The sequence below is a fragment of the Berghia stephanieae genome, chromosome 1 (genome assembly GCF_034508935.2).
Source record: "Berghia stephanieae isolate SIO BIC M18660-M18661 chromosome 1, UCSD_Bste_1.3, whole genome shotgun sequence".
In the NCBI taxonomy this organism is placed as follows: domain Eukaryota; kingdom Metazoa; phylum Mollusca; class Gastropoda; order Nudibranchia; family Aeolidiidae; genus Berghia; species Berghia stephanieae.
Window position 1 is genome coordinate 39,874,051 of NC_088360.1, and position 13,590 is coordinate 39,887,640.

Here is a 13,590-nt window from a genome sequence, read left to right on the forward strand (position 1 = left end):
GATTTTGCTGACGAATTTTCAGATTTTGTATCAAAAGACACATCAAATAAGCGAAAAATTTATATCGGCGATTTTAATATTCAGTTTGATGTTGATCAGAATAGTCTCGTTAAAATTATAAAAAATATGCTGAATGAACATGGCCTCACTCAGTTAGTGACCTCTCCAACTCAAAGATTGGGGCACATCTTGGACTGGTTCATCATTGACACACCCTCGCTTGTTGAATCAATTAAAAATATCAAAAAAGAAATTTCAGACCACAATCTGATTCTGGCAACTCTCAAATGCATCAAAGAGAAAGCAAAGAAAGTCAAGATAGTGTCTAGGGATACCAAAAAAATAGACATTAGTTCCTTCAAAAACAATCTGTCAGAGGAACTAGGAAGAATGGATATACCATCAGCACAGAAAACAGACGAGGTACTGCGCAACGTCATCGACAGGCATGCGCCAAAGACAACTAGAATAATAAATTCCAGGAAACCGTCTCCGTGGTTTAACCAGAGTGAAAAAACTGCCAAAAGGGAAAAAAGGAATGCAGAGGCATCGTGGAGAAAATCGGGCCTTGAGATTGACCGGCTGATATATATAGCAAAAAAGCATAAGTATAAAACCACCTGCAAAAGAGCAAAAAGAAACTATTATAACACAAAACTGTCATCAGTGAGGGACACTAAGGAATTTTTCTCTGTTTCAAAGGAACTTTTAGGGGAAGAAAAGGGCATGTGTCTACCCACTAATATCCCGGTAGAAAAGCAGCCGGATGCATTTTCAGATTTCTTTTCGGGAAAAATATCGAAAATTCGGAACAATTTGGACCTCGTGCAAAATGAAGATATAAATTTCCACCCTTTTTCGGGTTCACAGGGATTCTCTTGTTTTAAAGAAACAACTGAAGAAGAAATTTCTAAAATAATTTTTTCATCTTCCTCGAAGTCATGTGATTTAGATCCTTTACCAACTAATATTTTGAAATTATGTCTTCCTGAATTGTTACCTTGCATAACTTATATTATAAATCAGTCACTTATCTCAGGACAAGTCCCAGATATCTATAAACATGCAATTGTAAAGCCTCTCATAAAAAAGCAAAATCTCAATGTAAATGACCTTAGTAACTACCGTCCCGTCTCAAATCTGCCATTTCTTTCTAAAATCCTTGAAAAAGTTGTACTCAGACGTCTTTCACAACATCTCCATGAAAACAATCTATGGGAAAAATTTCAGTCAGCTTATTGTTCTTACCACAGCACAGAAACTGCTCTGTGCTGTGTTGCGAGTGATTTGCTTGATGTTTTAGATAAAGGTTCTGTTTCTCTTCTGACATTGTTAGACCTTTCGGCGGCGTTTGATACTATTGATCACGGTATTCTCATTAAACGACTTAATATAACCTTTGGCTTGTCTGGGACTGTCTTGCAGTGGTTTGAATCTTATTTAGATGGCAGAAAGCAACAGGTTATGATTTTAGATAAACTTTCTCGTCAACATACATTGTCTTTTGGTGTTCCTCAAGGCTCTGTTTTGGGTCCAATTCTTTTTGTTTTGTATACTTCTCCATTATCTAATGTCATCACTGGTCATGGGCTGCGCTATCATCTCTATGCAGATGATACGCAACTTTATGCTACTGATAAAACTAAAAATCTCGAAAATATTGTGAAACGTGTGGAAGAATGTGTGACGGATGTGAAAGAGTGGATGGATGCAAACAAGTTGAAAATGAATGAGTCAAAAACAGAAGTGATGATTGTGGGAAATAGAGGGCAGTTGAAGGTGAATGATGGTCTTGAGGTGTTGATTGGGGGTGAAAAGATCAAAGTTTCAAAGACTGTGAAAAATTTGGGTGTCTATTTTGATTCAGAAATGAAAATGTCAGCTCACATTTCTGCTCTCTGTAAATCTTTATACTTTCAATTGAAGAAAATCAGTTCGATCCGTCAGTATATTGCAATTGGAACATGTAAAACATTGGTTGTTTCCCTCATTTTTTCGAAACTAGACTATTGTAACTCGCTGCTTGTCAACTTGCCTCAGGCTTCTATTAAACAATTGCAACTACTGCAAAACAGTGCTGCAAGATTAGTTTTTGGCAAAAAAAAATTTGATCATGCAACCCCTTTGTTGGCCTCTCTCCACTGGTTGCCCATTGAAAAGCGCACATATTACAAAGCAGCGTGTCTTGTTTATAAGTGTTTGGCTGGTATAGCACCGGCATATCTCACAGATCACGTGGTCATGTGTAAATTTGAAAATTACACTTTAAGATCATGTAATGACCAAACGAAAATTTCGGAAAAAAGATCAAGAACAAAATTTGGTGATAGATCGTTTGCTTGTTTCGGCCCCAAGATTTGGAATGAACTACCACGTGGTCTGAGGGAGTGCAAGTCTTTACCTACTTTTAAAAAGAATCTCAAGACACATTTTTACTGTATTTGTTTTTCTTGACTCTATATGAATCCTTGATTTGGCTATGAATTGTTATTGTTGTTATTATTTTATTTTTTTATTTTTTCACTTAAAATTGATATTTATATTGTAAAGTGCCCAGAGCTTGTGTTTTACACGAGAATGAGCGCTATATAAATGTGTATTATTATTATTATTATTATTAATAATAATAATAATAATCTGGCCAGCGCCAGAAGACAATAACAGAGAACAAACCAATTCTAATCATACCTAATCTCACTGACATTAAAATCAATGTATTTCCGACCTCATGCCAGATGGACGTGGTGGTGACTAGCATTCATTTGTACACAGACCATAATAATATTGTCATGGAAGTCTCGGCCCAGGTTAGATACTTTTTTTGATAAGATGAGTGTCGATTATGGATCGGTAATACGCTTCAACAGTCGTAACGTCACTTCCCTCGTAATGACGCATGGTAACTTAGTAACTGGCTCTAAACTAGCGGAACAATGGCGGACGCCCTTATGATATATTTCTCGGACGAGCATAAAAGCGTATCCAGAGGGAAAAAAAACATAAATCTGATCATGTTTTGACTTTTACACATTCTGATCACAATATGAAAAGTTCTAGCGAGCATGAAGAATAAAAAGTACAGATTTTCTTTGTTTAGAACCATGATGGCCGCCGTTGATGGACGACGTGACATCAGACTATTGAATCCAATTGAAGGACCAGTTTTCTGGCCAAAATGTTTAAAATGTATCTTTTTTGGGATTTTTTTTCAATGTTCGTCATGCTTCACCACAAATTGTTATCATTCCTTCCCTGCCACTGATTTGAGCGGTACAAGAAACTGGGCTAAAACCACAAACTTAAAGATCTGAAAAAGTGTGCATGTAACAAAGCGACAAAACAAGAAAGAAAAAATACAAGAAAAAAAAATCAGTGTCAGATCAGACTTGCCTACTTGAAATTGGGAAAGTTCGTAGCTTTTAGGGATAAAAAACATATTAGACATTATAGATGGAATGAAGTTGACGTCATCAGGTCTTTGTTATTGTTTTTTTGCCACCCATGTTTATGAATAATTCTCACTAAACTGTATTAACCAAACTATAAACGGTCAAAGTTACACATAGTTTTGTGTGTTGGTTGAATATACTTCCGGATGGCAATGTTGTGAACTTCTTAGCCAAGCGCATACTATCTATAACTACCTTTAAAAATCGCCAATTTCTCATTAGTACGTTATAATAGTGCTTTAAAATCCATTATAATATAATATACTAGCTGTGGAACCAGAACTTTAATGTCAAGATATTTTATTGATATAAAGGTCTGTATTTAGTTCTTCGGTTAGAACCAAAAATTCGTAGTATGACGAAATGTTGTCGAGGTAGGTCTAATAGGATTCAATTGTCTGATGTCACGTCCGCCCAGCAACAAGCAGCTTGGTTCTAAACAAAGAATATCGGTACATTTTATTCTTCATGCTGGCTAGAATTTTTTCACATGTCATGTGATCAGAATGTATAAAAGTCAGAACAGGATCAGATTTATAATGTTTTTCTCCTCTGGATACACTTTTATACTCGTCGGAGAAGCATTTCATAAGGGCGTCCACCATTGCTCCGCTACTTTAGAGCCAGTTACTAAGTTATTATGTGTCATTACGAGAGAAGTAACATGACTGTTGAAGCCTATTTCCCAGTTTGATATTTTCAAAGCTTGTGCACCGTCTAGCTATTTTGGGTCAAAACGATGAATGAATCATTCTAGATGACCCGACAGCTTATACGTAAACATCAGATAACTACATAACTACTCGTTCGATGAGATAATGTGTCTCACCGCCTCAAACCTGTAATATGGCGGCTTGAATTAGATGCCAAAAAGAAAAACTGAATTGTTGTAAGTTGAAATGATTAGAATTATTATGACATTTTAGATTTTCGCTTTAAAGGAAACTATAGAAGGAACGAAGTTGACGTCACTTGTTATTGTTTTTAGACAGCCATTTTTAATGATAAGTTCTCACTAAATTATATCGATCAAGGCTACACATAGTTTTGTGTTTTGATACATTATGTCCGGCTGGCGGGTGTTTGTGAGTATTTTACCTAAACGCATAGCATCAATATCTATTCTTCCTAATAAATCATATAAATCATTTATTATTGGCTGCAAAATACATTTTTTCAAAGAATCGAAACCACTGTGACATAGACCAGTACCGATTTGAGACGATGTGTCACTAATAATGAATTATTTCCAGTGTTTTGGCCTCGCACCTTTTCACAGTTTCCACGATGGAGGTGATAGATCAAGTCGGCAGTGCTATGAAAAAACGCATTTTGAATATTTGTCCAGAAAACTCGTCCTTCAAATATCGATCGATTAAAATGACCCTCATCTTGTTAAAAACTCTCAAACTCGTCTCTTCAATCTGGAAGTTCGAGATTCAAGAGTGTTTGACATTTTTAATCGATCGATATTTGAAGGACGAGTTTTCCAGCCAAACATTTAATATTGTGTTTTTTTTTCCGAGTACGGCAGAAGTCTGGCTCTGGCCACCACCAATCGATAAGATCATTTAATCAGCGGTTACCGTGTCCAAGAAAAGGCGAAACCGAAGCGGTGACCAGTGTCCCTTGTCCGACTCCCTTTATTTTGTTACATCATAGACTACGGGAATCGCTGGCCGTAAAACGGTTGATTTTTTGGCTGAGAATTCATAAAGCGTGTAACACAACAACGTGACACGAAGTGACAAGGTGTGACAGATCGTAGACTTCTTAAACCTGTAGATACTGCGCGCATGGCTAAGAAATTCACAGCATTGCCTTCCGGAAGTATAACGGGCCAACACACAAACTCTGTGTAACCATGAACTTTTATAGTCTGATTAATACAGTTAAGTGAGAATTACTCATAAACGTGGATGGCAAAAAATAAAAAGAGAAAGAAAACAATAACAAATACCAGAGTGACTAGAAACGTACAAGGTTACACATAGTTTTGTGTGGTGGTCGGTTATATTTCCAGATGGCAATGTTGTGAGTTTCTTAGCCAAGCGCACAGCATCTATAGCGGCAGATATGAAACTTAGGGCCAATTTATGTTCGGTGTTTGGGAAATAACTACAAGTTCTTACGGTACAAAAGATCCAAAGTTCGTATTTCCTAACATTTCAATCGTAAATTTACTCTTACTGAACTTATTCATCTTGACATAATACCGTTTTGAGACGAGGTGTCCCATATTGTAACCAAAACAGTGCATTTAATGTGGGGGGAAAATTAAGATGGTAACAATAGCCAAATTTTAAGCTTTACTCATGACACTTTTGCGTTCAAAATATTTTCTTCATTCACCAGTTAACTGCCGTACTCTTGAAAAACTCACACTTCAAATATCGATCGATTTAAAGGACCATCATCTTGGCAAAAAAAATTGTCAATTCTGGGACTCGCGAAGTCTCAGGTTTGAGAGTTATTTTTCTTTTTTAAGATAAGGGTAATTCAAATCAATCGATATTTTGAAGGACGAGATTTCTGGCCAAATTTTTAAATACAAGTTTTAATACAAGTACCTACGACTGTAGGTTAGTTGGTTAATGAGAGTGAGTTTTGTTTCACAAACTTCATGAAACTTGAATTGACGAAATTCAATCGTTTTGAGGTTCAACTAGGTTTTTTAAAATTTAATTCATCCAACATATAATATCAGATTGATGCTGTGAACAACATAATATAATATTGGAATACCAATATTCGATAATGATTGCAGTCTTTGGTGTGTGACGGGTGAGGTAATTAAAAAGCTGAATGCACAGCGTGATATTGACAATAACAGATACATAGATAACCACGCCTCTCGGACAGTCGTCATAATGAAAACAATGGCAGTGATTGGTTAACATAGAAAATGTTACACATCTTTAATATCGATGGTTTGTGTCTAAGTAAAATACCCACTGTTCGAATCCCGTTCTGAGGGGCGTGTAGTTCAGTCCTTTGAAAAGTCTCTTTCCTCACATTATCTCACAGAACTCAAGTGTAAAATGACTACCTGGCCCAAAGCAGTGTTGTCTTTGTCAGGCAATATCGCCTAACGGTCGTCATGCCTCGTTCTTTATGTTAAGTGTAGCTGTTGACTGGAGACCCTTTGTAAAGCACTTTGAGCACATTTAGTGGATATTGCCCTATATAAATGCTCGAGTTTTTTGTAACCATTTGGATAGGACGCTAATCAATCGCAAAATACTCTCTGCCATATCTAACAGACCCAGCTGTGTGAACAGAGGAGTCAAAAAAAAAGATCTCTACTTCACTCGGGATCGATCTCAGTCCATTTGCATGTGAAGAGTACACTACCAACTGAGCTATCGGGACCCCAACACACACATAATATATGCATCGTTGCAATGCGTTCATTTACTTTAAAAAAATAACGATTAGTATTGGATTGTAAGCTTCAATTTATTAGACGAAGACAGATACTGTGGCCGTTTCGGGTTTCCCTTTTATCAACAAAACACGACGAATAAAACACTTACAATTCAATACTTATCGTTATTTCTGCTGTCTTAAGGAAAAAGACCGTATGTTTACTTGTAATAAGAGGCTACCTACGGTCTTTTTCCTAAGACGGCAGATTTTTTCCTTCGAGCTTCAAGCAGGAACATTTTAATTCACAAAACAACATAATCAATTATCGTAAATTATGTCCTACTTACTAATACAAGCAATATAATGACTTGTTTAAAACATCAAAACTTTATAGGGCTTCAAATATTAAAAGATACGGGTCAATCCAGATGCCAGCACACTTTGGTAGGTACTTTGACCAGTACGCGTTCTTTTAAAAATATAATTGCCATAACAATCTTTCTTTTTTTTTATACTATATCAAATTTAAGAAACTAAGGAGCAGGCACCAGTATAAGATAAAGATCTGAACAAGTGTCTATGAAAGGTGCCAGACAAAGCAAGAAAGAAAAATAGAAGAAGAAAAAACATCCCAAAAAGTCAGTCTACCTCGACTAGGGATCGAACCTCAGACCTTCTGATTACCGGTAATCAGAAGGTCTGAGGTTCGATCCCCAGTCGAGGTAGACTGACTTTTAAGGATGTTTTTTTTTCCTTATATTTTTCTCTCTTGCTTTGTCTGGCACCTTTCATAGACACTTGTTCAGATATTTATCTTTTTAATATTGTTTAATGATTTCGGTAACTTTTGATACCTTTTATATTATAATGTCGGCTGTTTACATTGTTTTTCTTGTTTGTTTTGTTTTTTGTTTTTTTTGTTTTTTTTGTTTTTTTTTTTGGGGGGGGGGGGTCCGTTTTGTTTTTGTCCTTGCTTTTTTTGTATTTGCATTTGTTTTGGACAGAAAGGGGAGGGGATAATGACATTACGTCACAATTATAGGTCCCAATAAAATGTCTGATCTGGAATGTCAGTGTAGCATGAAACGTCAAGAGATCAACTCTCCGCCATTGGAAAAACAATTGGCTTTGTGTAGTAAGAAAACTGTCATTGTTTTTGTATGGGTTTAATTAGAAAACGACTCAATGGGTTGATTCTCCATTGCAGTCATGAAGCCTGTGGAGGGTCTCGGTGCCAATCGTTATCAATACTTGATCTGGACTTGCGAGGATTTATCTAAAATAACAAGTGAATAATCCGCAATATTTGAGGGGAAATAAATGCTGATACGAAGAGACACTCGTCTAGTTTATTGATCATACTACCGTATTTTGGGAATTAACATAGGTTTAGACGAATCTTTTGAGCCATCAACGATCAAAATATGTCTGGTAATAAAGTCTGTAGCTGCGCGCAAAAGAAAATAGCAACAGCGCGGCCCAATGTAAGTTACTCGTATATCAATCTGTAAAAAAAAATAGTTTTATAATTTTTAGATTTGAAAGTAATTTTGTGCTAATTGGTAAAAATTTAACACGGACTGAACAGAACAATTTTGACCCTCAATCCTATTTTTAAAAGAATAGATTCCCGTACTCATCATTTAAGAGAATAACAATGAGACACTATAATAATATAAGGATCGCACAGGTAGTCAAGAGATTCCTCTACTCACAGGCGCTTAACCGGTGGAGACGCTTCTTTTTCTCGAATTTATCGACTTGAATTAAACTAGAGACTAAATCGGTAGGGGCTGCCTGAAGCCGGTGATCGTGAAAATACTGACGAAAGGGTGAAAACGGAGAGACTTCGCATGGGAATCATACTACGAAGCCTCTTCATTTTCACTCTTCCATTAGTATTTAGAGACTAGATCCAGCTACTCAATCGGTGCTTCTAAATACTCCGGTTGGAATAAAACTATTGTTGATATCATATTTATTAAGATTCGCATAGTCTTGTATTTATATATACAATTTAAAATCAGTTATATTATCAGAGAATATTAAAAAATCGGTTACGATCAAAGCAATCTAGAGAGGACATGAGGGCTTAACTAATTGCCATTGCAATTTTATCAATCGGAAATGATTCCATTCTGGACAAAAAACGAAAATTTTGGAGGTTCGAATCCACGTGAATATTGGACATTTTCGCAAGACTTTGGATCTGAAAAAGTGTGTATCAAACAGTGACGGAGAAAACAAAAATACAGGGGGGGGGGGGATACTTAATTATCAACCTGCCTCGACTCCCCCCCCCCACCCCCCATTCGAGGCAGGCTGATTTTTTGGATGATTTTTAAAATTCCTTTCCGCTTTGTTTCATACGCACCTTTTCAAACTTTTATCTTATACCAGTTGTTAGTTTCTGATCCCTAAAATGCTTCCCCCCTAATTTGCTACTTTGAGACTTTGGAAAATACTAATGAATCTCATTGTAAGTTTTTTGATTTCAGACTCTTCCTTCGATTCAAATTGAGTCTATGGAATAGCTGTTAACTTTAACATTTGAACAGCTGTGAAATAATTAATGTAATGCCTCTTTGCTGTGCTCGTGTTAATGATTGCATTATGGAACACGGATCTCATTTTCAATGCAGGAACGACATGAAAAGCGATTTGCTCTCTAAAAAACACTGTTCGTTCAACACACGTTTCGATTGCAGTCAATGTACGATCAAAGTGGGAGGCCTAGATAGCGGAGGGGCAGAAATTATGGACAAATTGAAGAAAGGCGGCTACTCATTGAAAAAAATGCAGAAAATGTCCCAGAGCTGTACAAGATGGGAACTATTTGTCAATGATGCTAAGCAGGAATTGGCGGGGACAACAGGAAGGATGAAAATTATCAAAGTAGTAGTAGTAGTAGTAGTAGTAGTAGTAGTAGTAGTAGTAGTAGTAGTAGTAGTAGTAGTAGTAGTAGTAGTAGTAGTAGTAGTAGTAGTAGTAGTAGTAGTAGTAGTAGTAGTAGTAGTAAACCGCTTGCTTAGAATTGTGTGATTCAGTCATAGTCGATTAGTATAGCTGCTCTCTCCATCCATGTTAACTGTTTCCATTGGTCACGGTCCTGGGCCAGAGTTTTGAAGCTGTCAAGATCGTGTTGTGACTTTAGTACGGAGGGCACTGCAATCTTTCTTAATTCTTCAGGGATTAATTCGGCCTCATCTGAATCCAGAAATTTCTGATATGTAGAGAGATCCTGGTTCAGGAAATAAGCAGAATCCTTGGCAGATCCACACAATTCTCTTGTAGATAGTTTTATCGACACGGGGTCGACCGAACTCCAATCACGGAAAAAGACATGAATAACTTGTATTACCAGAACAATACTCATTTAATTCCAAGGAATATGAGAGAAGGACATGAGTGAGCTGAGTAGCGGGATAAGACAGAGCAGTATAGAGAGATAGCACTACCCGGAACAACGATAAACTTAAAACATGCTCATCGGAGTTCATTCACCATTTATTTTCACTAAAACCAACGTGCACATAGATGCTGGTCTGATAACCGAACGCAAAAGGGCAGAGAAGTCATGTGACGTCAAACGTTCTACTACTACAACTACTGCTACGACTACTAAAACTCCTATTACTGCTACGGTTATTACTATTGCTACTACAACTACTACTACTACTACTACTACTACTACTACTACTACTACTACTACTACTACTACTACTACTACTACTACTACTACTACTACTACTACTACTACTACTACTACTACTACTACTACTACTACTACTACTACTACTACTACTACTACTACTACTACTACTACTACTACTACTACTACTACTACCACTACCACTACTACTACTATTACTACTATTGCTACCAATCTTTCGCCTACTCTTTCCGGCGGGAGACGATTACAAACAAGTGACTTAATAAGATCAAAGAGAGAGGGAATGGGGATACCCCTCTCAAGCGCATAATGGACGGTGGCCCCGTTTCGAGCCGAAATAATTCCCGACAGCTCTTGTACGTTGATTCCCTGACTTTGAACTGAGCTGCATGTTAAAGGAGATGGAATTCGGTTTGGACGAATTCAATCCCTCGAGGGCGCGGGGACATCGACTCCTGGACACTGGGGGAGAAGTTGCCAGGCTTTTCCACCAGCAATACGATTGTGGTAGCCAATCGGCTTTGGTCGAGAACCTGCTTAACAGCACTCTGTGGGGACTTGCCACCTGTCCAACATGTACCCGTTGTGGTAATGAGCCCAAAACCGCAGAGCATCTAGTTGAACGGTGTGTTGTTACGAAGAAGCTTCCGAGCAGGTATGCGACGGTGCACGAGTGCGGTACGAATTTGCATCTTGGGTCGATCGTCATAACATAGTAGTGTGAGCACGATTAGAAGTGGCTGCTGCCTACTGATGCTGCATCACAAACATCATGATAATATACTATTTTCTTTTACATAACATAGTCTAATATGAATAATTACGTATTATATAAACCACCATAAGATCCAAAGCTGGTCAGCAATTATAAATCGTTCAACTGTCGTAGAATTCATACTGCACATAGTCTGGCTATACTGTACTATATTATCAAATCCTGATAAAGCACATTTTAAAAAAATTTAGCCGGGATTCTCATCCTTTAAATTTGATCAGTTACGATAGCACTAATCTAATTAAAAACTCCCAATCTTGGGAATATTTTCAACTTTCTTGAAGTGCCAGAATTGACAAATTTTGACAAGATGAGGGCCACGATAATCGACCGATATTTGAAGGGCGAATTTTCTGGCCAAAATTTCTTTATGCATTTTTCTCAGAGTACGGCCGCATTGAGGCCATGACTTACAGCTTCACAGCCTGTGGGGACGTCAAGTAATATCGGAGTTCTGTCGGCATATTGATTTAATCTGGAGATAATCTATTGATTAGGTAGTGGATATGCCAATAATCCAATACAAAGGACGTTTGAACTGACCAGATCTAATAATTTTTCTTTCATAGTTTTTCTTATTCTATATTGAATAATTTTAATGTAACATATGGTACTCGGGATTTACTAATAATACAAAAGTGTTCTGAAATATTTCAAAATCTGTTTATGTCGTTTTTGTCGCTATTTAAAGGTTGCTTTAAAAAATGAAATTTGGAGATAATCCACGGATTGGAGAACATGCCAGTAATCCAGTACAGTAGAAAGAATCCGGTATTTATACTGACGAGAGGCCAGATCAAGAACTTTTTCTCTTTCATTGTATTCCTTGTCTAAGTTTAACTGTAACTGTCACATTTTGAAGTCGAAATTCACGAATAATACAGAAATGTCTTAGACATGTAAAATATCTGTTAATAACGTATTTGTCAACTATTTTACTGTTCTTTTTTTTTTTTTTTTTTTTTTTGATGAACGAAATGATATTGAAATAAATAAGCTGATGACTGAATGGCTGATTAAAGGGCATTTGTACACGAAGAATAGAAGTTTTTAAAAATAATATAAACACATACACACATACACACACACACACACACACACACATATATATATAATATATATATATATATATATATATATATATTCTATAACAATTGTCCATGGTTTCATGGTGCTCTGTGCGTCTTACAATTCTTATTTTACACCCCCCCCCCCACCCCCCAGCAGGAACAACCGTTTACAAGTCATGCAGTACAAATCGCGCGTCAGGCAACCTGTATTGTGCTAGCACTTTTACAATATCTGAGGCGCCATGTAACAAGGTACTCATTCACTTGAGTCAAGAATGGGGGGTGAGGGGTGGGGGGGGGGGTGTGGGGAAGGATAAAATATATGTAAAATGACACATCGCAGGGGCCAGGGTTTTGCATCATTGTCATCCTTTTGATTACTATCCACTCTCACAACAGCTTGAAGTTGTCCCACGACGAGCCGATATAAAATATGTTCATAGTTCCACGAATTGATAATTCTATGATTATTGAAAGGATGTAATATTGCATAAAAAATGATTCAAACAATAAATTTTTGGAAGATAATAATCATACTCACTTGTCTGAATTCAAAGTGAAATAAACAAAATCTGGAATCACAATAAATAAGCCATTTGATTAAAACCTGAAACAGTCAATTTCCTAATAGTATCTATACACTTAATTAATGTATCTACATTATGCTCTCCGCGATATAATCCAGTTTGAAATTACGTGCGTGTATTGAGATAAACCCTATTCCAGTGAGGAAATAATGATAGCGAAAAAAATATCCTAAACGCTAATCAAGTGTTTGTAGTAAGAATCTCCTCTATTTTATTATAAGACTAATACTAATAAGCCACACTAAATGACAAAGAGATTCTTTGTCCAAGGATTAACAACAACAAACACCTGCTACTGTTCACTAAGCTCTCGATTCAATTTATACAAGGAGTCGATTCGATTCATCCAAGGGCCCTTCACGTCGTGTTTTCACCAGCAGTCACCGCATGGAATCGAGAATGTGGAATCGGTGTAGTTAGTTATCTAGATACCGATATAAAACCACCCAGCCTAACCTTATGACCACCGTCTCTCTCTAGGTAAAGAATGTGAGGTATCTGGTGCCAAGAGAATAATATACAGTAACAATTGTGACTACAAAGTATTATGTATAAATTTATCATCATCATCATCATCATCATCATCATCATCATCATGATCATCATCATCATCATCAGCATCATCCTCATCGTCGTCGTCGTCGTCGTCGTCCTTGTCATCTAATCT

General features: G+C 36.9%; 1 protein-coding gene across 1 annotated transcript in view; it reads right to left on the bottom strand.

Annotated features, from left to right (window-relative positions):
- The window catches only part of LOC144968484 (uncharacterized), a 45,647-nt gene extending 32,391 nt beyond the window's left edge, over positions 1–13,256 (bottom strand). The window contains exon 1 of the mRNA XM_078906947.1: positions 12,878–13,256. The gene's annotated coding sequence lies outside the window, so the exon portion shown is untranslated. The remainder of the gene's footprint in view (positions 1–12,877) is intronic.
- Between the last annotated feature and the right edge of the window lie 334 nt (positions 13,257–13,590).